Here is a 20,677-nt window from a genome sequence, read left to right as displayed (position 1 = left end):
TACTGGCTGCCAGAGCGGTATCAAGGGCTATCTTTAGCTTTGAGCTGCAGGAAGCCTTTTCAATCGCGACTTATTGAAAAAAAAGACAAAAGAACTGGGATGTTGTAAATCAGGAACAAAAACAACGTTGCTGGAAAAGCTCAGCAGGTCTGGCAGCATCTGTGAGGGTAAAAAGACAGAGTTAACGTTTCGGGTGCAATGCCCATTCCTCAGAGCGACTTATTAAAACCCCAGGATCGCTAATGTAACAATCTTTCTCATCCAGTTCTCAGTCTCATTTGTCTCAAAATGCAACATTGTCATGACGATCATTAGCTTCTCACAATGACAACACAAAGCACTGCGCATGCTCCAGATCACAATGGAGTCTGGGTGATTGATGTCAGTGCGCACCAATAGGAGCACAGGACTGCCGTGCATGTCCGGACGGACGTCTCAGCCCTCATAACCAATCGGAGTGAAGCGGGGCCGGGATCTGTGCTAACCACATCACCAGTGCTGGGTCGCTGAGATAATAGGAACTGCAGATGCTGGAGAATTCTGGATAACAAGGTACAGAGGTGGATGAACACACCAGGTGAAGTAGCAGCAGTGGAGCAGAAAAGCTGACGCTTCGGGCCTGGACCCTTCGCTGAGACCAAGATTTGTGTGATTGAGGTAAGAGCAGGACACGGTAAAGAAAGCAAAACGGCAGAAAGCGGGAGCGAAGCAATATTCGTATGGGCTTGGAATTTGTACAAAGACTTAGAGCATGTTGGAAAACACACACATTTGAAACTCCCAGAATCAGGTTTGCAGACAACAAATCAATGCCTCAAATGGCGAAAGGCCTGTGTGACCGCCACCATCTTTATTGGGGGGGGCAATGATCCGCGGGGCGCATGCGCGGCAGCTTTGAAATTTTGAAAGGGCAGAGGTGAATCTGTGCGCATGCGCATCCGCCTCTGGCTGAAAGTGAGAGAACAAGGTGTGGAGCTGGAGGAGCACAGCAGGACAGGCAGCATCAGAGGAGCAGGAAAGCTGACCTTTTCAGGCCTACACCCTTTAGAAATGGGGGAGGGGAAGGCGATACTGAAATAAATAGGGAGAGAGGGGGGAGGCAGATAGAAGATGGATCGAGGTGAAGAGAGGTGGAGAGAAGATGGACAAGTTTAAAGAAGTGGGGATGGAGCAGGGAGAGGTGAGTGAAGCTGGGGAGGAGATCGGTCAGCCCAGGGAGGACAGACAGGTCAAGGGGGTGGGATGAGGTTTGCAGGTAGGAAATAAGGGTGCAGCTTGAGATGGCAGGAGGGGATAGGTGAGAGGAAGAACAAGTTGGGGAGGTGGGAATGAGCTGTGCTGGTTTTGCAATGTGGTTGGGGGAGGGGAGATTTTGAAGCTTGTGAAGTCCACATTGATAGCATTGGGCTGCAGGGTTCCCAAGTGGAATATGAGTTGCTGATCCTGCAAACTTTGGGTGACATCATTGTGGCACTGCAGGAGGCCCAGGATGGACACGTTGGTGGAATGGGACGGGGAGTTGAAATGGTAGTTGACTGGGAGGTGCACTTGTTTATTGCGACCTGAGTGTAGGTGTTCTGTAAAGTGGCCCCCAAGCCTCCGTGATGTGGAGGAGGTCACAATGAGTACAGTGGATGCAAGATACCACATTAACACCTGCATTCCCCATACAGAGGGCTTAAAAGCCCTACGCTATTCCCTGTCCGGCAGGTCTGACCAGTTTCCCTCTACTGACCCCATTATGCGCTTAGGTGAACTCGTCCTCACCCTCAACAACTTCTCTTTCAACTCCTCCCACCTCCTGCAAACCAAGGGTGTGGCCATGGGTACCTGCATGGGCCCAAACTATACCTGCCTCTTTGTTAGAACAATCGCTCTTCCATACCTACACTGGCCCAGAACCCCACCTCTTCCTCTGGTACACGGATGACTGTATCGGTGCTGCCTCGTGCTCCCACGAGGAGCTCGAACAGTTCATCCACTTCACCAACACCTACCACCCCAACCTTAAGTTCACCTGGACCATCGCTGACACCTTTCCCACCTTCCTGGACGTCTGTTTCCATCTTGGGCACCGTCTAGAAACCAATATCCATTTCAAGCCCACTGACTCCCTCAGCTACCTAGAATACACCTCCTCCCTCCCACCCACCGTCCTGCAAAAATGCCATCTCCTATTCCCAAATCCTTCACTTCTGCATCTGCTCCCAGGATTCCACTCCCTGTAAATCTCAGATGCCCTTGTTTACCCCCCACCCCTGACACAGTGGTCGAGAACACACTTGACTGTGTCTACTGCATTTCCCACAACTCCTCCGTTTCACCCCGTCCCTGCAATAACAACCGAAAAAGAATTCCCCTCATCTTCACATACCACTCCACCAATCTCTGGATCCAACGCGTCATCCTCTGACACTTCCGCCGTCAGCAATCCGACCTCACCTTCAAAGACACTTTCCCCTCCCCACCCTTGTCTGCTTTCCAGAGGGACCACTCTCTCCGTGACTCCCTTGTCCGCTCCCCACTCCCCTCCAGCCCCACCACACCTGGCACTCTTCCCTGCAATTGTAGGAAGTGCTGCACCTGCCCCCACACTGCCTCCCTCACCTCCAGCCCAGGCCCCAAGAATACTTTTCACGACAAGCAGATGTTCATCTCCACACCTGCTAATGTGGTATACTGCATCCCCTGTACACGTTGTGGCCTCCTCTACATCGGGGAAACCAAGTGGAGACTTGGGGACCACTTTGCAGAACACCTATGCTCGGTTCGCACTAAACAACTGCACTTCCCAGTCGCGAACCATTTCAACTCCCCGTCCCATTCCTCAGATGTCATGTCCATCCTGGGCCTCCTGCAGTGCCACAATGATGCCACCCGATGGTTGCAGGAACAGCAACTCATGTTCTGCCTGGGAACCCTGCAGCCCAATGGAGTCAATGTGGATTTCACAAGCTTCAAAATCTCCCCTCCCCCAACTGCATCCCAAAACTAGCCCAGCTTATCCCGACCTTCCTAACCTGTTCTTCCTCTCTCGTATCCCCTCCTCCCACCTTAAGCTGCATCCCCATTTCCTGCCTACTAACCTCATCCCACCCCCTTGACCTGATCGACCTCCCTACCTCCCCACCTACAGTCACCTTTACCTGCTGCATGCCCACCTCTTTGACTTGTCTGTCTTCTCTCTCCATCTTCAATCTGTCTCCCCCTCTCTCCCGATTTAGTTCAGAATCCTCTTCCCCTCCCCCATTTCTGATGAAGGGTCTAGGCCCAAAACGTCACCTATCCTGCTCCTAAGATGTTCCTTGGCCTGCTGTGTTCATCCAGCTCCACACCTTGTTATCTCGGATTCTCCAGCATCTGCAGTTGCCATTATCTCTTATCCAAATGTTTGTTTCTTCTGGATTTCTTTCCCAGAGTGTGGGATAATAGCAGCTCGCACTGCTCTGACTCACTTCTGTGCTCCCTGATCACCTTTGTTGGTGTCCGTCTCGAATGATGGATATATTTGATCTCTGTCGTATTTTACTGTTACTTCCTTGTACTTTTTTTGTTTTGTAAAGAAATTTTCCACTGGTGCCCACCCCCTCACCCTTTGCTGCTCTCTTGCCAGGTTAATTTTTGAACGGCTTTGTTCACAGTCAGGAAATATTTTCCCAGAAAGAGAGTGCATTTTTCTTCCACTTCAGACCACCAAATTCTACAACATTTTTATTCTGTCATTCATTTTGCACTTCTGTAACATTTACTCTGTTTCTCCTTCCACAGATACCAGCGATCGTTGCCAAAGCCTTGTTGCCTGTGGAGAAGGTGATGTTTAACTTTCGTGTCCTACTGCAGCTCATATGATGAAGGTGCTCCCACAATGCGGTCATTTGAGAAGTTACAGATCATTCATCTAGCGACACTGAAGAGCTGATGGTGTATGTCCAAATCAACAAACAATTTGTATTTTTATCATGTTTCATAATTTCACAGAAATATTATCAAGAAACATTTGACGTAAGGCCATAATAGGTCAGGTGATCAAAAAGTGGACAAATTTGCAGGCTTTCCTGACTATCTTAAAGGAGGAGAGCAAACCTGAGAGGTTTATCATGGGAATTCCAGACCGTGTTGTCTGGCAACTGTAGAAACTGCATCACTGTTGGAGGCTATGATTAAACACACTGTTGGAGTCTGAAACTAAATGAGTTGTCGAAGTCTTGAAGGTTGTGTGGTGTCGGGAGATAGGGCTCATCACAGCCAGGAATTAAATCAAGGATCAGAATTTTAAATTTTTGCTTTATAAATAGGAGCCTTTGTGGGTCAGGGAGCACAGCAGTGATGGTGAACAGGTCTTGGTACAAATGAACTTGTGTGCAGCAGAATTTCAGGTATTCTTGAGGTTACAGGGACGTTGAATGTGGGAGGCCGACTAAGTGAGTTTGGATAGTTACGTCTAGAGGTAACACAGGAATAGATGAGCTGAAACTGAGGTGTCACTGTCGGGTCATTGTCACTGAAGTGGAACTAAGTGGTTTTTGTGCAGGGCTCTGCTGTTTACCCTCACCTCACCTCAGGAATTCAGCAGTTTGTGAATTTGTGGATCAAGTCTGTAATAAGATCAGGAACTGAGTGCCTGCTGTGACTGAAACTGGGTGTCACTGAGCAGGTTACGGCTGAGTAAGTGCTGCTAAATAGCACTGTTTACAACACCTTTCATCACTTTACTGATGATAGAGAGTAGACTGCTTGAGAGGAAATTGTTCGGGTTGGATTTGCTGTGTTTTTGTGCTGAACAGACCTGGGCAGTTTTCCAAATTCAGTTGATGCCAGTGCTGTAGCAGCACTGAAACAGTTTGGCTTGGTGGCTAGCAAGCTGTAGAGCACTAGTCATTGGTACTATTGCCAGGGTCCGTAACCTTTGCACTCTTCTTTCATTTAATAATATCATTTTAAATGAATCAAATTAGATGAAAACTCACATCTGTGCTATTGGGGGCCTCTGGAGAAGGCTGAGAGTTATCATCTAATTGGCACTTCTGGCTGAATATTCCTGCAAATGCAGCAGTCTTGTCTTGTGCGTGGATAGATTGGGGTCCTCTGTCAGTAAGGATGGGGATTTTTGGCATGCTTCCTCCAGTGAGTTGTTTAATTGGCCATCACCATTCACAACTGGGTGTGGCAGAACTGTAAGGCTTACATCTGATCTATTGGTTATGGGGTGGCTTAGCTCTAATTCTTGCTGCTTATGCTATTTGGCATGCAGATAATCCTGTTTGGTAGTTTTACCAGGTTGGCACCTTATTTTTAGGTGTGCCTGATGCTGCTGTTGGCATGCTCTCCAATACTATCCATTCAACCAGTGTTGGTCCCCCGGATCAACGGCAATGGCTGACTGTAGGATATGCTGGACCATGAGGTTACAGATTGTGCTGGAGAACTCCTGCTACTGCTGAAGTCTCTCAAAGCCTCATAGATATCTGGTTTTGAGTTCCTGTGTCTGTTCCAAGTCTGTCCCTTTTCGCCGAAGTTAGTGTCACCCAACGCAGTGGAGGGTATTCTCAAGTTTAAGATGAGGCTTTGGCTCCACAGGACTGTGCGGTGGATGCTGTTACCAATCCTGTCATAAATGCTTCTGCAGCTCGGAAATTGGTGATGATGAGATCAGCTATGCTTTCCCCGTTTGGTGCGTCACCACCTGCTGCAGTCCCAGCCAGGCAGCTTTGTCCTTCAGGACCCGACCAGTCTGATTGGTAATCCTCCTGCAAACTACTCCTGAAGGTGGACATTGAGTACATTTAGTGCCATTCACACTTGCAGTGCTTCCTCCAAGAGCTGTTCAACATGATGGAGTTTTTTGTTTATTAAAATTCACTCTTGGGATGTGGAAGTCACTGGCTGGACCAGCGTTTATTACCTGGAAGGCAGTTAAGAGTCAACCACATCACTCTGGGTTTGGAGGCACATGTCATCCAGACCAGGTAAGGATGGCACATTTCCCGAAAGGACATAAGTATTCCAGATAGGTCTTTCCTGATAATTGGCAATGGTTTCATGGTCATCATTAGAATCTTAGTTCCAGATCATTATTTAATTCATGTTTCACCATCTGCCATGGCAGGATTTGAACCCAGGTCCCCAGAATGTTATCTGGGTCTCTGGATTAATAACCTAGCGATAATACTACTACTGATTTATCAACCGAGGGAGGATGAGACATGGTAATCAGCGGCAGCCATGAGATTTCCAGGTGTCAGAGTCAATGTCGAGCACTCCCAGGTCAAATAATCTGGTCAGAATAGCACTGTGCTGCCACATCTGCTGGGACAGGGCTTCACTAAGGACAGTGATAGTGATGTGTGTCATTGTTTGCAAGGTATGTTTCCATGAGTCTGACACTGTTTCTTGACTCGTCTTTGAGTCGGCTCTCCAAATTTTGACCCTATCCCCCCAGACATTAGTAAGCAGGAGTTTGGGGGGCTGAAAGGGCTGATTCTGCTGTTGTCTTTCCTAGTTCCCTGGTAGATGCCAAGTGGGCCACCCAGCTTCTTCCTTTGTTGAAACTTTGTAGTGATTTGCAACTGAGTGGCTTGCTGAGGTTGGCAAATTTCTTTCCCTGAAGGACATTAGATTTTTTTTTCTCTCTCTGTCATCAGCAATCGTTCCATGGCAACCAGTTGATTCTTCCAGTTTTTTTTTATTGAATTCAAATTCCACCATCTACTGAGTTAGGATTCGAACCTGGACTTCTGTGGTACATTTCAACATTCTGGATAAAAGTTAAAGTCATCAGGTTTGTTCACTCATTTTTAAATATCACTAACACAGGCATTCTTTGCAAAACACTGCCCATCATCCAGTCTCCTCCATCCTCCCCTCCAACAGCAAGTGAGGGAGACACGTGGAGTTTATATGTCACTAAGATTGAGACAATCCAATCAGCTGCCTCTGCTGCTTCCCTCTCTTCCACAAGCCCACCAAACCAAATTGCCTGGCATGTTGCTCCTCGTTTTAGGCTTAAACTTGCATCTTTTTCCAGTCTCATGTCAAGCCTTATCAAAGCTCATCTTAACCCTTTGTCCTATTCTCGCTAAACTCGCTATTCCAACTCTTATTTCTCCTCCTGCTCCTCCTCCTTGCCTCTCCCCCATGCCAATTCACAGATATTGTTAGTTGTTCTGTCTGTTTCTTTTTTCTGGTTATGTCCTTCTCGCCCATTCTGTTTAAAACCAATGTTCAACCTCACCGTCATTGGAAGATCCTACTCCATCTCTCTTTCCTGTCTGAAATCCATGTAGTCCATGTCCCCCAAGGATCTATCCTTGGCCCATGCTGTTTCTCACCAACATACTGCCAGGAAGTGAGATCTTCCACAAGCACTGTGTTAACTTTCACATGTATACTACAGTGTTCAGATCTAACTCGCCTCCATCGCTTTGCTCCACTGTTACTCAATTATGAAACTGCTTATCATGTTCCCACTACTTGATTAGCTGAAATTTCCTCCAATAACACTGTGATAGTTAAACCCATTGCCTTCACTTATTATTACAAATTACTTTTCCTTACTACTGTACTGAATCTACCCCTCTTGCTGGGAACTGTCTGAGGCTGAACTGCACCCTTCTCAATAATGCTCTCATATCTGGTCTCAAGATGAACATCTTACCATACATCTTCTCAATCGGAAATATCAGAAATTTCCATCTCTAAAATGCTCCTTCTCTCCACCTCACTCCAGCTCATTTGAGACTGAAACCCCTTACCCACGTCTATTTTGCCTTAAGCTTGACAATTCCAAAAGAGAACCCTCTCTTCTCTGCCTTATCAAGAATCTGCTCCCACGATAAGAAATATTCCCTCAGCATTTATCCTCCAACTCCCTTGAGAATCCTGTATTGTTAATAAGATCATCTCTCATTCTTCAAAAAAATCTAGTTAAGTCTATTCCAGACCTGTTTAGTCTTAGCTTAAAACATAATCCCTCCAAACCAATGATCATCTTAGTTCATCTTCTTTGAAATGCCTCCAGTGAAGTGATATACTTGCTCAAATAAGTGGACCAAAAAAAGCTGCTTCCATTCCTCCAGATGTGGTCTTGCCAGCAAGTTGTACGTTTTGTCCTGAGACATGTATTCCAAACTCTTATACTACAAACACCTTGACATAAGGGATAACATCCCATGACCCTTCCCAATTACCTGTTGCAACTGTGTGCTCGCTTCATGCTTCCTGCACAATTATTCCTGAATCCCTTTTCGTGTTGCAGTTTTCCACAGTTTTTACCTTTTTAAATAACACTGTTCTTTGGTCATCTCCTCAAAAATAAACAACCTCACGTTTTCCCATATTATACTCCATTTGCCGACTTGTCGCCCATTTATCAATGTCTCTCCATAAACTCTAACCCTCGTGGAACTTGACCGTTATTCCTTTTTATGAGATCCTCCCTCATTCTTCTCATCTTTTTGTTGGGAGCACTGGGCAACATGACACATACGTAATTGCTGCTTTTTTAAGGGGCGTTTTTTTTCAAATGACTGGGAGAAGCTTACTGCCCATTTCTCAGAATCGAGACAACTTGTTCATCAAGTTGCATTGGGCCGGAAAAGCGAATGTCTCATTGTGGCAGTGCAGCAGCACAGAAGGAAAGAAAAGGAAGCAAATCCTGCTGCCTGCATCTCACTAACTCTCTTGGCCATTCTTTGCCATGTGTCAAACACCTGTTGTTCTCTTCAGTGACGTGAAGTCCCAAGGTGGAAATTCCTAGAAACCCAAATAGATTTCCCCCGAATCAACTGTTGACCTCCACAAGGAATAATGTGCAGCAGGAACAATGCACAGTTATCCTCGGCCAGGAGGAGGGGATGTTGTGGATTTCTACTCGGACTGTCAGTGATGGATTTTATGAATTTGTGTTACAGGATATTACAAGTGGACTTTCAGGTGGGAAGCTCAATAATTGTAACACCAAACTCTGACAGAATTACTCAATTCATCAGGACCTGGATATTCACATTGTGTGTGAGTATTGTGTTCCTGGTCATTCCCATTTGCCATGTAAAATTTCTCTCATTACTCCATTCTCTCAATAGATCTTCCCTACGACTTTCAATATATGTCCTGTAGTCCTTTTTTATGGCCAGTTGAGTGTATGTTTTACCATCCTAATGTTTATTTTTTGTAAACACCTCCTATCAACGGTCCCCTCAAAATCCTTTGTTACAATGAGATCAATCTTAGTTTCCCCAAGCACCTGATTCCCCAATGACAGTTTGTTTGCTGTGTGTAAGGCACTCATCCGGATTGTGTTGGAACATTTTCCACTTTCCTGCATGAGCACAGCCCCAACAATATTAAAGAAAGGTAACATCCTCCAGGTGAAGCAGTGTCAGAGTGATGTCCCATCCACCACATTCAACATTCCCCTCTCCACCACCGAGGGAAAGTGGCATCACTGTGCCTAAGGTAAAGTCACCATTGTCCTACCTGACCATAGGGCTGGTTTAACCTGAAGATTACCATACCCCAGGCGAGGGGAGAGGTTGAGAAGGAGAGTCCATCTATTGTAGATGGATATTCTCACTATGTACCAGCAATGTCTAAGTCACATGAAATTATAATTTAAAAAAACCCCAACCATGCAACTAAAAACACTCTCCCTACAAATCATTCTGTAAAATCTCCTCTGCCCCCTATCAGGGACCCTCCCGTCCTTCACAATGATTGGGGGATCTTTGGTTTGCACAGACTCAGCTCGTCTCTGTTCCTGTCTGTGATGTCATCATGCTGTGACAATGGCACTGAACCTCACTGTCTGTGAGGGTGGTAGGCACAGAGATCCTCATAGCGTTTAAGGCATATTTAGATACACACTTGTGATGCCAATGCAGACAGGTCACTGGGCCAAGTGCTGGGAAATGAGATTAGAGTAGTTAGGTAGTGCTTTTTAACCGGCACAGGTTGGATGGGCCACAGAGCCGTTTTCTGTACTGTAGACCTCTGAGACACTTCACATAGGAAGATGCCCAGCAATATTTCAAGCCAATTCAGAAAATGAGATATCAGAATAAATGACTCATGATCGGTCAGTGTTTTGGGGAGAAAAGTGAGGTATAGATGTAAAGCGGTTTACCTTGCAATTCTTGGGCCTGAAGCCCAGGAAATTGAAAGTGCCGCCATCAAGTGGATGAATAAAAATAAGGATTGCATTAGAGGAAAGAAATATCGTTCTTGTATCATCCATTTGTGAGGCTCGACGATATTAGAGACAGGAAGGGTTCTGAGACTGGAGAAGACGACAAAAATAGAGAAAAGTGAGCATGGAGGAGATTACAGAAATGGGCAAGATTGTGAGGCTGGAGGAGACTCCAGACAAAGTAAGGTTTGTGAGGCTAAAGACAATTATTGAGCTAAAGTTGTTTGTGGGCTGGAGGAGGTTAGAGATAAGGTGGTTTGTGAGACTGGAGGAATCTGAATAGATGGTGAGTTATGAGCCTAGAGGTGGATTCCAAGGATAGGCAGTTCGTGAGGCTGGAGAGGGATTCCAGAGATGTGAAGGGTGTTGAGGCTCGAGGGTGATGCCTGCAGTAATGGAGGTAGTGAGGCTAGAGGGCATGATCGGGTGGGTAGTGAGGTTTGAGGTATGATTCCTGCAATAGAGAGGCTGGTGAGGCTCCAGGGCGGATTATCATCCAAACAGCACAGTGGTGTACTTACAGCACATGGAGTGCAGCAGTAATAGAAAGTACCACTTTCTCCAAATCCAATAAAATTGGCAATCAATATTAGTCTGTGCAGCAAAGACCACATCCCATAAGTCAATTAAAATTATGGTGGGTCTCTGGTTTGGAGAGAGCTAACAGAAGCTGAGATAATTCTCCATTGTAGCAATGTTTGGTAACCGTAGAATACAACATTCAGCTACTTGGCAAATAATGCAGGGTGAAAATGTGAAGATTGTTTGTTTGACTCAGCAAGTTCCCAGGTTCTGGAACAGTGAATGGCAGCTGGATGCAGATTTAGCAGTTATTCTCAAAACAGAGTTGGGATTTAACTTTTCAAGGAATGCTGGACAAATGGCAGGGGAATTAGGTCAGATTTGCAGCACCTCCCAGAGTGAGAGTGAAGCCTTTGACAGGGTTTCACGTGGTCGACTGATGAGTAACGTTTGATCACATGTGATTCAGGAAGAGCTCGCTAATTGGAGGCAAAATTGGCTTAGTTGTAGGAGAGAATGTGGTGCTGGAGGATTTTTCAGAGTGGAGTTCTGTGACCAGCGTGTTCCACAGCATTTGGTGCAGGGTCCACTTTTGTTTCTCGTTCAGGTTAATGATTTGGATGAGAATTTAAGGGACAAGATTAGTAAGTTTGCAGATGATACTTGAATTAGTGGTTAGTGAAGGTTATCTAAGATGACAGCGATATCTTGATCAGTTACCTCAATGGGTTGAGGAGTGGAAGATGAAGTTTAATTTGAATAAATGTGAGATATTGTATTTTGGTAAAATGAAAAGGGTAGGACTTGCACAATTGATGGTTGCACCCAGGGTAGTGTTGTGGAACAGAGAGATGCTGAGATTCAAGTGCATAATTCTTTGAAGTTTATGTAGACAAGTAGACAGAGTGATTAATAAGTTGTTTAGCACACTTGCTTTCATTGCACAGACCTTTGAGTCTCAGAGTTGGGATGTTATGTTGAGGTTGTATAGGACATTGTTCAGGCTTCATGTGAGGTATTGTGTGCAGCTCTGGTCGCCCTGTTACAGGTAGGACATTATTGAACTGAAGACTATTCAGAATAGACTTGCTGGGATGTTGCCAGGAATGGAGGGCTTGATTATCAAATAGACGGCCAAAGCTAGGACTTTTCTCACTGGAGCATAACGGGTTAAGGAGTGATCTTAGAGGTTCATGAGGGCACAGATTATGCAAATAGCAAGGGTTTATTCCTAAGGTTGAATGATTTCAAGACAAAGGGACATGTGTGTAAGGCGAGAGGAGAAAGACATATTTAAGAAGGCATGAGGGATATTTTTATTCTTACGGATGTGTGGAACGAACTTTCAAGAGGTGGCAGATACAGGTACAGTCACATTGTTTAAAAGACACTTGAATAAAGACATAGATAAGAAAGGTTTAGAGGAGTATGTGCCAGATGCAGGCAGATGTGATCAGTTTAAATATAAAACTTATTTATTTAATATACACTTCAAAATTCTAAATTGGAGTAAGGCCAACTTTGACATTATTGGGCACGAACTTGCAAAAGATGATCGGGAGAGGTGATGTGTAGGTCAAGGAATGCTTGGAAAGTGGGAGGCCTTCAAAACTAAAATAAGGAGAGCCCAGACACCGTATGTTCCTGTTCATGTGAAGGGCAAGGCTGATAAATGTAGGGGATACTGGCTGACTGAAGAAATTGAGGCTGTGGTCAAGAAAAAGCAGTGCATGTCAGGTAGTGACAGCAGGAACTGGGTCAATCCCTCGAAGTATCGGGGCAGCAGGAGTATACTCACGGGAAATGAGGACGGCAAAAAGGAGACATGAGCTATCTTTGGCAAATCGCGTTAAGGGGAATCCCAAGAGATTCTGAAACTTCATTTGGGACAAAAAAGCAACAAGGGAGAAAATAGGGCCCCTTTAAAAATCAACAAGGCTGTCTGTGTGGAACTGCAGGCTGAGATAGTAAATGAGTATTTCACATTAGTATTTACTGCTGACAAGGATATGGAAGTGAGAGAACTTGGAAACATAAATAATGAGTCGTGAAAATTGTCCATATTACAGAGATCTAGGTGCTAGATGTCTTAAATGCAGAAAGGTGGATAGGTTCCTGGCACCTGATCAGGTGTTACCCACAAAATCTCAGAGAAGCTAGGGAAGTAATTGCTGGCCCCTTGCTGAGGTATTTGTATCACTGACACTAGTGAAGTGCCAGAAGGCCGGGTGGCTAATGTGGTGCCATTCTTTAAGGAAAAGCCAGAGGACCATCGACCGTTGAGCCTGACGTCAGTGGTCGGTAAATTGTTGGAGGGGACTCTGAGGGACAGGATTTGCATGTGCTTAGAGAAGCAAAGACTGATTAGGGATAGTCAACATGGCTTCGTGAGTAGGAAATCTTGACTCACTAACTTGATTGAGTTTTTTGAAGAAGTGACAAAGAAGATTGAAGAAGGCAAAGCAGTGAACACTGTCTATTATGGACTTCAGCAAGGCATTCACCCAAGCTCCACATGGTAGACTGGCTGGCAAGATTAGATCAAATGGGATCCAGGGTGAGTTAGCTATTTGAAACAAAATTGGCATGAAGGTAGGAAACAGGATCATGGTGGGGCGGGGGGGCGGTGGTGGTTTTCAGTCTAGAGGACGGTGAACAGCAGTGTGCTGCAAGGATTGGTGTTGGGTCCACTTTTTTTTATCATTGATACAAATCATGTGGAATGAATATTGGAGGAATGGTTAGTAAGTTTGCAGATGACAATAAAATTGTTGGTGTAGTAGACAGCAAAAGAGTTTACCTCCAAGTACAATGGGAACGTAATCACATGGGTTGATGACCCGAGGAGTGATAGAAATGAGTTTAGCTCAGATAAATGTGAGCGATTGCATTATGGTAATGAAAATCAGGGCAGGACTTTAAACAGTTAATGATGAGGCCCTGGGGGCTGTTAGACAACAGATACTCCTTGGGGTGCAGGTGCACAGTTCCTTGAAGGTGGATTGTAGGTTCAGAAGGTAGGGAAGATGATATTTGCTATGCTTGCATTTATTGGTCAGTGCATTGAGTGTAGGAGTTGGGAGGTCATGTTATAGGCTGAACAAGACATTGATTATGCTGCGTTTGGAATACTGTGTTCAGTTCAGATGCCCTGCTTTAGGAATGATGCTGTTAAACTTGGCAGGGTGCAGAAAAGATTTACAAGGATGTTGCAAGAGGTGGAAGTTTTGAGCTGTAGGGAGAGGTTGAATATGCTGGGGCGGTTTTTCCTGGAGCATTGAAGGCTGAGGGGTGACCTTTATAGAGGTTAATAAAATGATGGTGGGCGTAGGGTGAATGGCCAAGATTGTTTCTCCAGGTTAGGGGAGACTAGAACTAATCACACTGGCTTAAGCTGAGAGGGAAAGACTGAAAAGGGAACCAAAATAACTGCAGGTGCTGAAAATCTGAAAAAAAAACAAAGTTTCTGGAAAAGCTCAGCAGGTTTGGCAGCATCTGTGGAGGAGAGAAGAGTTTTTCGGGTTCTGAGGAAGGGTCACCGGTCCCGAAACGTTAACTTTTTTTTCCCTCCTCCACAGATCCTACCAGGCCTGCTGAGCTTTTCCAGCAAATTTGTGTTTTTTTTAAAAGGGCAAATGGGTGGTGCCTGTGTAGAATGAGCTGCCAGAGGAACTGGTGGAAGCTGGTACAGTTACAACATTTAACAGGTATCTGGATGGGAATGTGAATAGGAAGGGTTTAGAGGATTATGGCTCAAATGTTTGCAAATGGAATGAGATTATTTTGGGATATTTGGTCAGCATGGACAACTGGGATCAAAGGGATTGTTTCGTGCTGTACAACTCTGACTAAGCAGTTTTTTTGTTTTCATTTCAGATATCCACAATTTTCCTGCTGCACTGTTCTTAGCCTTTCAGAGGGATCGAAGGGTTGAGTTACAGATCTATACGATGCCTGTCCTTCCTCCCTGGCTCTCCCACCTATCTCTTTTGGTAGGTTTGTGCAAACATTGACTGGATCCCTTACCTGGAGGATATCTATGAATTGAATTTGTTCGAATGATAATCCAGCATATTCCCCAAGTGTCGCTCCACAAATATCCAGAGAATTTCTCAGTTTCACAATCTGTGTGTTCTTCTGGTTTCTTACTCACTGCACTTAGTTGCTGATTGAAAGTATAGCCTGCAATTGGAGAATTTAAGCAGTTCCACTTCCAGGTCTGACAGTCACTTTGTTTATCAGAACCCAATTTTATCAGGATTTTGAATATTGAAGGAAAAAGCAGCACTCATATTGGGGAGAAATACACATTGTCTGTGTGTCAAAGAGTCTGTAAAGATTCATCTGAAATGTCCTAATACCAACGCAGTGACACTGGAGAGAGACTGTGGAAATGTGCAGATTGCAGGAAGGAATTTCTTCATTCATCCCAGCTAGAAACTGACCACCAGAGTCACACTGGAGAGAGACCATTCACCCGCTCTGATTGTGGAATGTGATTCACTCTGTCATCAAACCTGCTTAAACATCAGGGAGTTCATACTGGAGAGAAACCATTTACTTGCTTGGAATGTGGGAAAGCATTCACTCAGACAACTCAACTGCTGATACACGCGCGAATCCACACTGGAGAGAGACTATTGACCTGTTCTGTGTGTATAAAAGGCTTTGCTGACTCGAATTCCCTGCTGATACACCACCGACTTCACTCTGGGGAGAGACCATTCATGAGCTCTGAGTGTGGGAAGGGATTCACTGTCATCCAAACTGGTAACACACCAGCGAGTTCAGAGAACCACAGTTGAAGGACTTTGCTGTCAATCTCACTATCAAATGAACCATGGCTTTGGACTGTTTGAGATGTTACCGATCCCTGCGCAAGTAGGGGTGCTGGTATTGTGAATAAAATGTTAGTAACAGTTGTGTAAGGTAGAGCTTGGAAATAGTCACGTTGTCAAGACACATCGACACATTCACACTGACTGAAGACTATCCACCCGCACAGTATGTGAAATGGGATTTCCTGGTTCATCAGGACCGGTTAACTACCAGCAAATTTCTGAATGAGTTGACTGGTTTGAATATAGCTAACAGCAGAATCAAAAACCATGTGTTTTGGGCTTGTTTCTGGAGATCATAGAATCCCTCCAGTGTGGAAGCAGACCAGTTTAGCCCATCAAGTCCACACTGAACTTACGAGGAGTGTCTTACCCAGACCCTGTCTGCGTGAGTTTCCTCCAGGTGCTCCGGTTTCCTCCCACAGTCCAAAAATGTGCAAATTTGGTAGATTGACAATGCTAGATTGCCCACAGTGTCTTGTGTGCAATATCAGGGATAGGATAGTGTGTGAGAATGGGTGGGATGCTCTTTGGAGGGTTGGTATGGACTGAATGGCCATCGTCCACACTGTAGGAATTCTGTGATGATCTCGATGGCCCTTTATTTGTTCGTTCTGCCTGAACACCTTTTACAATGACGGATTTTGTTGCTCTCCACAGACACTTGTTTATTGGAAGCAATGTAATCTTCCATTTTGTGCATAAAAATCAAAGGAATTTTTTAAAAATCCAAACAAAGGATTGGGGTGAGTCATGTACTATAATCGCGGATCGCATTTTCCCAATTGGCTATGAAATCTGGTGTCCATTGTGGCTCTGTCTGGGGGTTGGGGTGGGGGGAATGCAATCTCTTCAGCTCTTTACCTGGTGTCTATAGCAGTGATGGATCTCATGGTGAATACATAAACCAAGACACTGCATGATTTCTAGTATATATTTTCTATTTAGTCTTCTGTCCATCACTCCCTAGAGACTGAGATACCGTTCTCGGGACCTAGGTTTGATTCCATCTGGAAATAAGAATCTGATGATGACCGTGAATCCATAGGTTTTTCCAACAAAGACAATGTCCTTTTGGGAAGGAAACTGCCATTCTTATCCAGCAATGTCATCATCCCATGAATGATTTTTTTTTAAAATTAATTTTAAAAACTCCTGCAAATGTACCTATCTCTGTCTTAATTTATTTGACAGCTGACAGGTCAAACTGGTTGATGGTCACGTTTGATCAATTAGTGGCCATTTCATGGTTGAAACCATAGCTGTTCTCGTAGGAACAATGCATGTTCTGACATGTTTGAAAACAAAAACCTCATCCCATTTAGGAGCCAGATATCCAAGTTGACCATATCCCGATGCTGCGTACCATGAAAGCGAAATTCTTCACCAGTCTTGTCCACGTGTGTTGCTACTTCAGAGAGCTATGGACTTGAACCTCCCCAAACTCCCGAACACCTTTTGAGAATTTCATCAAACTGACCCCCAATGGCAGGAATGGACAGGGTCAGCTTGGATTGATGATCATAATTCAGGCTTAACAAATCTACTGGATCATTTTGAGGATGTAATTAGTAGTGAGTGTGGCCACCTCTCTGTACTGTAGTGGTACGGATTCCCTGATCCAGATTATGCCCAAATGGCTGACTGACAGTGTCAAAGTCCCTGGACTGATATCAAATGATTCCTTGGACATGGGCATGCTGTGTCAGGATCTCCTGACTGAATCCTGTCTCCCTTGCCCTGACTGGGAACTCCTTCCCTGAGAATTTGAGATGTGACCATTTGTGTCCACAACTGCTGACCAGCCCTTGACTGACTGCTGGTCATAAGTGATAAGCTGCCTGGCGTATGCCTGCAGTAAACAACCAGGCAAGACAGGAGCACTGTGAGACATTAGGTTCCAGTTGAAACATCAAAGTGCAAAAATGCCAGGGAAAAGCAGAGATCTTGTGCCAGGTCCTGAGCAGAACATGTCTCAGGTGCTGAAAAGCATGTAGAGTTCTGACAGCAAGAATGTACTTTGTGGACAGGCAATTCTGCATCTTGATGTAACATTTTGTTTTAACTCTGACTCATTTTGCTAGATCTGCAAACATCTATTGGTTGGCTAATGTGAGAATTGGCTTTCGGCATAATATGCCACTGACTTGGTCATTCGCAGTTGTGTCCCACATCAGTGAGTCAGTAATCTGATGAAACTCACAGGCCTTGACTTGAGAAAAATGAAGCAGCCACATGCACACCTGTTTGGGTGCTCTTGCACTCAATTGAAAAACATACCTCGTTTACGTCATAATCTTTCCTGGCTCACAGTGTTCCCAAAATCTATCGTTCAATACATCCAGGTCATTATCATCAAATTCAAAACTAGTGAATACTTCGATAGCATTTTTTTCTGAAATGCCATTTGTAATGAGGCAGTGTTGGCAGGTGATTTTATTTTACTTTTGATGCCATGTGTGAATATTCAGGGATGGTGTTGGTGGGAAGGTGCAGCATGTACCAGGGATGAGGCACTAACATTCAGAACAAGTGCTGAACATGTAGAAAAGGAGAGATTGACGTTTACCTTGGAACAAGCATATTTAGAGAAAGTTGGGTGAAAGTACTGAGAGAAAGCATTTTAGTGGCACGGTGGCTCGGTGGTTAGCACTGCTGCCTCACAGCACTCGGACCCGGGTTCGATTCCACCCTTGGGTGACTGCCTGTGTGGAGTCTGCACATTCTCCCCGTGTCTGCGTGGTTTTCCTCCTCCAGTCCAAAGATGCAGGTGAGGTGGATTGGCTGTGCTAAATCGCCTGTTGTATTCAGCAAGGGGTATATTAGGAGGGTTATAGGTCTGGCTGGGATGCTGTGAGGTTTGGTGTGGGCTTGTTGGGCCGAAAAGCCTGTTTCCACACTGTAGGAATTCCCTGATATTGGTTCCAGAACATTGAGCATATCCCAGCATATGGTTCTTCAAGGATAGTAGGAACTTCAAATGCTGGAGAATCTGAGACAACAAGGTGTTTCGGCTGAGGATTTTTCAAGTTTTGCTCAGTCTGCTTTTAAAATTGGTTTAATAAGACTGCACCATTCCTGGAAACACTGCAATACCAGGCTGACGCATGGAGAGCACAAAGCAAGCTCCTATCCCAACTCACACCTCTAATAATCAGTTTAATATAGGGTCCTTAAGTGAAGGACTTATCAGATATTAAAGCTGATAAGAACAGATACTTTTTCTGTGGTGGTACTGCCACACTCAGACCGTTAAAAACAATCCCAGACGTCACCGTCACTGAGGCCGAGCTTTAGCATGCAAAAAGACGACAAAGTCTGAACACTTGGTATAACAGACACTTGATCTTATTTTCCATCAGCATGACTGTGTGCAAAGACTTGTAAATCACTGCGGACAGTTTTTACTGTTGTTCTAGTACTCCTGGGCTTATGAACCAGGGCAGACAAGTCAGTTTGCACCAGCACTTTTTCATCACTTTTTTTTTTCTATAAAACTGCTTTGTAGTGAATGTAGATCATCAGAAACGTACCAATCGGATGAGGTAGGGCAGAGCTGACATCACTGACAAGCCTCATCAACCAGCTCCGTGACTAGCAGCGGGTCAGTGAGATTACACCAACAATCGGTAATGAACCGCACACTCAGAGAATGTCCCAGCACAGAGGAAGGTGCTTCAGCTTGTCACTGTCTGCATCAGCTGTCTGTACGGGTAACTTCACCAGTCCCACCCGCCATGGTCTTCCTGATGCCCTGTAAATATCTCATCATTCAACTCTCTCCTGAGGTCCACGAATAATTCTGCTTCCAGTGCCCTCTCAGGCAGTGCACAGCCAGCAGGAACCACTCGCTGAAGATGGTGGGTCTACCTCCCTCGATAAATATGACTCTTTGTTACAAAAAAGGCGAATCACCACCCTCTGCCCTCCAAACCCGTCTGACCCCGTCTGTTTCTTTGGAATGCGTAACTGCCTGCAGTGTCAATGTGCCTGCAGTTGCTAAAAGGGTCTGATTTTTGTGCCATTCTATTCTGTGCACTAAGCAAACTGAACTGTTAGCAATGCAAAAAATGCCTGCCTCTTCCCAAATCACATCAAATACTTGAAACAAATTCTAATTCTGATCAAGTAATATCACTGTCAGGAAGTACTGGATCACAATTATGAACACAATTTCTTAGACTAATCCATCTGACAGGGAATATATGAACTCTGGACCCCAAACCACTCCAACATCCGGAACATCACTCCCCTCCCTTCATTGAAATGAACAGCGTGATGGTGGATATTAAGTTCAGTACATTGAATAAGTCACAAATGGTTTGGCTTTGGCTCCATACATTCCAATTACAATCTGCTAATTTAGAATTGTAAACTAAGATCCACGAGCTGTAGAGATGTAAAGGATGGAAACAGACTGCTTGCTGCAACTTGTCTATTCGAACCAGATATCCTAACTTATTTTAGCCCCATTTGCCAGTATTTGGCCCATATCCCTCTGTCCCCTTCCTATTCATTTCCCAATCCTGATGCTGTTTAAGAGCTGTGACTGTACCACCTCCTCCATACATGTAGAGAATGCTGCATGTAAAACTGTCCCTCAGGACCCTTTCAAATCTTTCGCCTCTCAACTTAAACCCATACTTTCAGGTTTGGATTCCTTTCCCTGAGGAAAAGATATAGCCAATTCATCCCATCCAAGCCCCTCATGATTTTATAAACCTCTGTAAGGTTACGCCTCAGCCTATGATGTTCCAGGGAATCAGTCCCGGCCTATTCGGCCTCCTCTCCCTGTAGCTCAAACCATTCAATCCAAGCACCATCCTTGTAAATCTTTTTTTTTTCTGAAACCTTTCAGTTTAACAACTTTCCTGTAGCAGGGATATTATAACTGAATGCAGTATTCTAAAAGTGGCAATGTTCTGTACATCTGCATGGTAACGTCCAAACTCCGATACTCGATACATTGATCAATAAAAGCAAGCATGCCAAATGCCTTCTTCGCCACCCTGTCTAACTGAGACTCCGCTTTCAAGGAACTATGCATCTGCACCCCAATGGCTCTGTTTGGTGACACTCCCCAAGGCCCTACCATTAACTTATAAGTTATGCCCTAGTTTGCCTTACAAATCGC

The 20,677-nt window shown here is 44.8% G+C and overlaps 1 long non-coding RNA gene and 1 pseudogene across 2 annotated transcripts; one reads left to right on the top strand and one right to left on the bottom strand.

Moving 5' to 3' along the window:
• The first annotated feature begins 462 nt into the window (after positions 1 to 462).
• LOC132210144 (uncharacterized) lies at positions 463 to 16,567 on the top strand. 2 transcript variants are annotated; one of them, XR_009446365.1, is made up of 5 exons: positions 463 to 657; positions 3,769 to 3,923; positions 6,642 to 6,778; positions 8,910 to 9,009; positions 14,582 to 16,567. It is a non-coding gene; the product is annotated as an uncharacterized LOC132210144 (long non-coding RNA). The 2 variants fall into 2 exon arrangements; XR_009446366.1 differs by lacking the exon at positions 6,642 to 6,778 and having other exon boundaries at positions 14,582 to 16,566.
• A 2,038-nt stretch (positions 16,568 to 18,605) lies between these two features.
• LOC132210266 (U2 spliceosomal RNA) lies at positions 18,606 to 18,806 on the bottom strand (annotated as a pseudogene).
• Between the last annotated feature and the right edge of the window lie 1,871 nt (positions 18,807 to 20,677).

This window comes from Stegostoma tigrinum, chromosome 11 (assembly GCF_030684315.1).
Source record: "Stegostoma tigrinum isolate sSteTig4 chromosome 11, sSteTig4.hap1, whole genome shotgun sequence".
Taxonomy (NCBI): Eukaryota; Metazoa; Chordata; class Chondrichthyes; order Orectolobiformes; family Stegostomatidae; genus Stegostoma; species Stegostoma tigrinum.
This window is presented reverse-complemented; position numbering and strand designations above follow the sequence as displayed.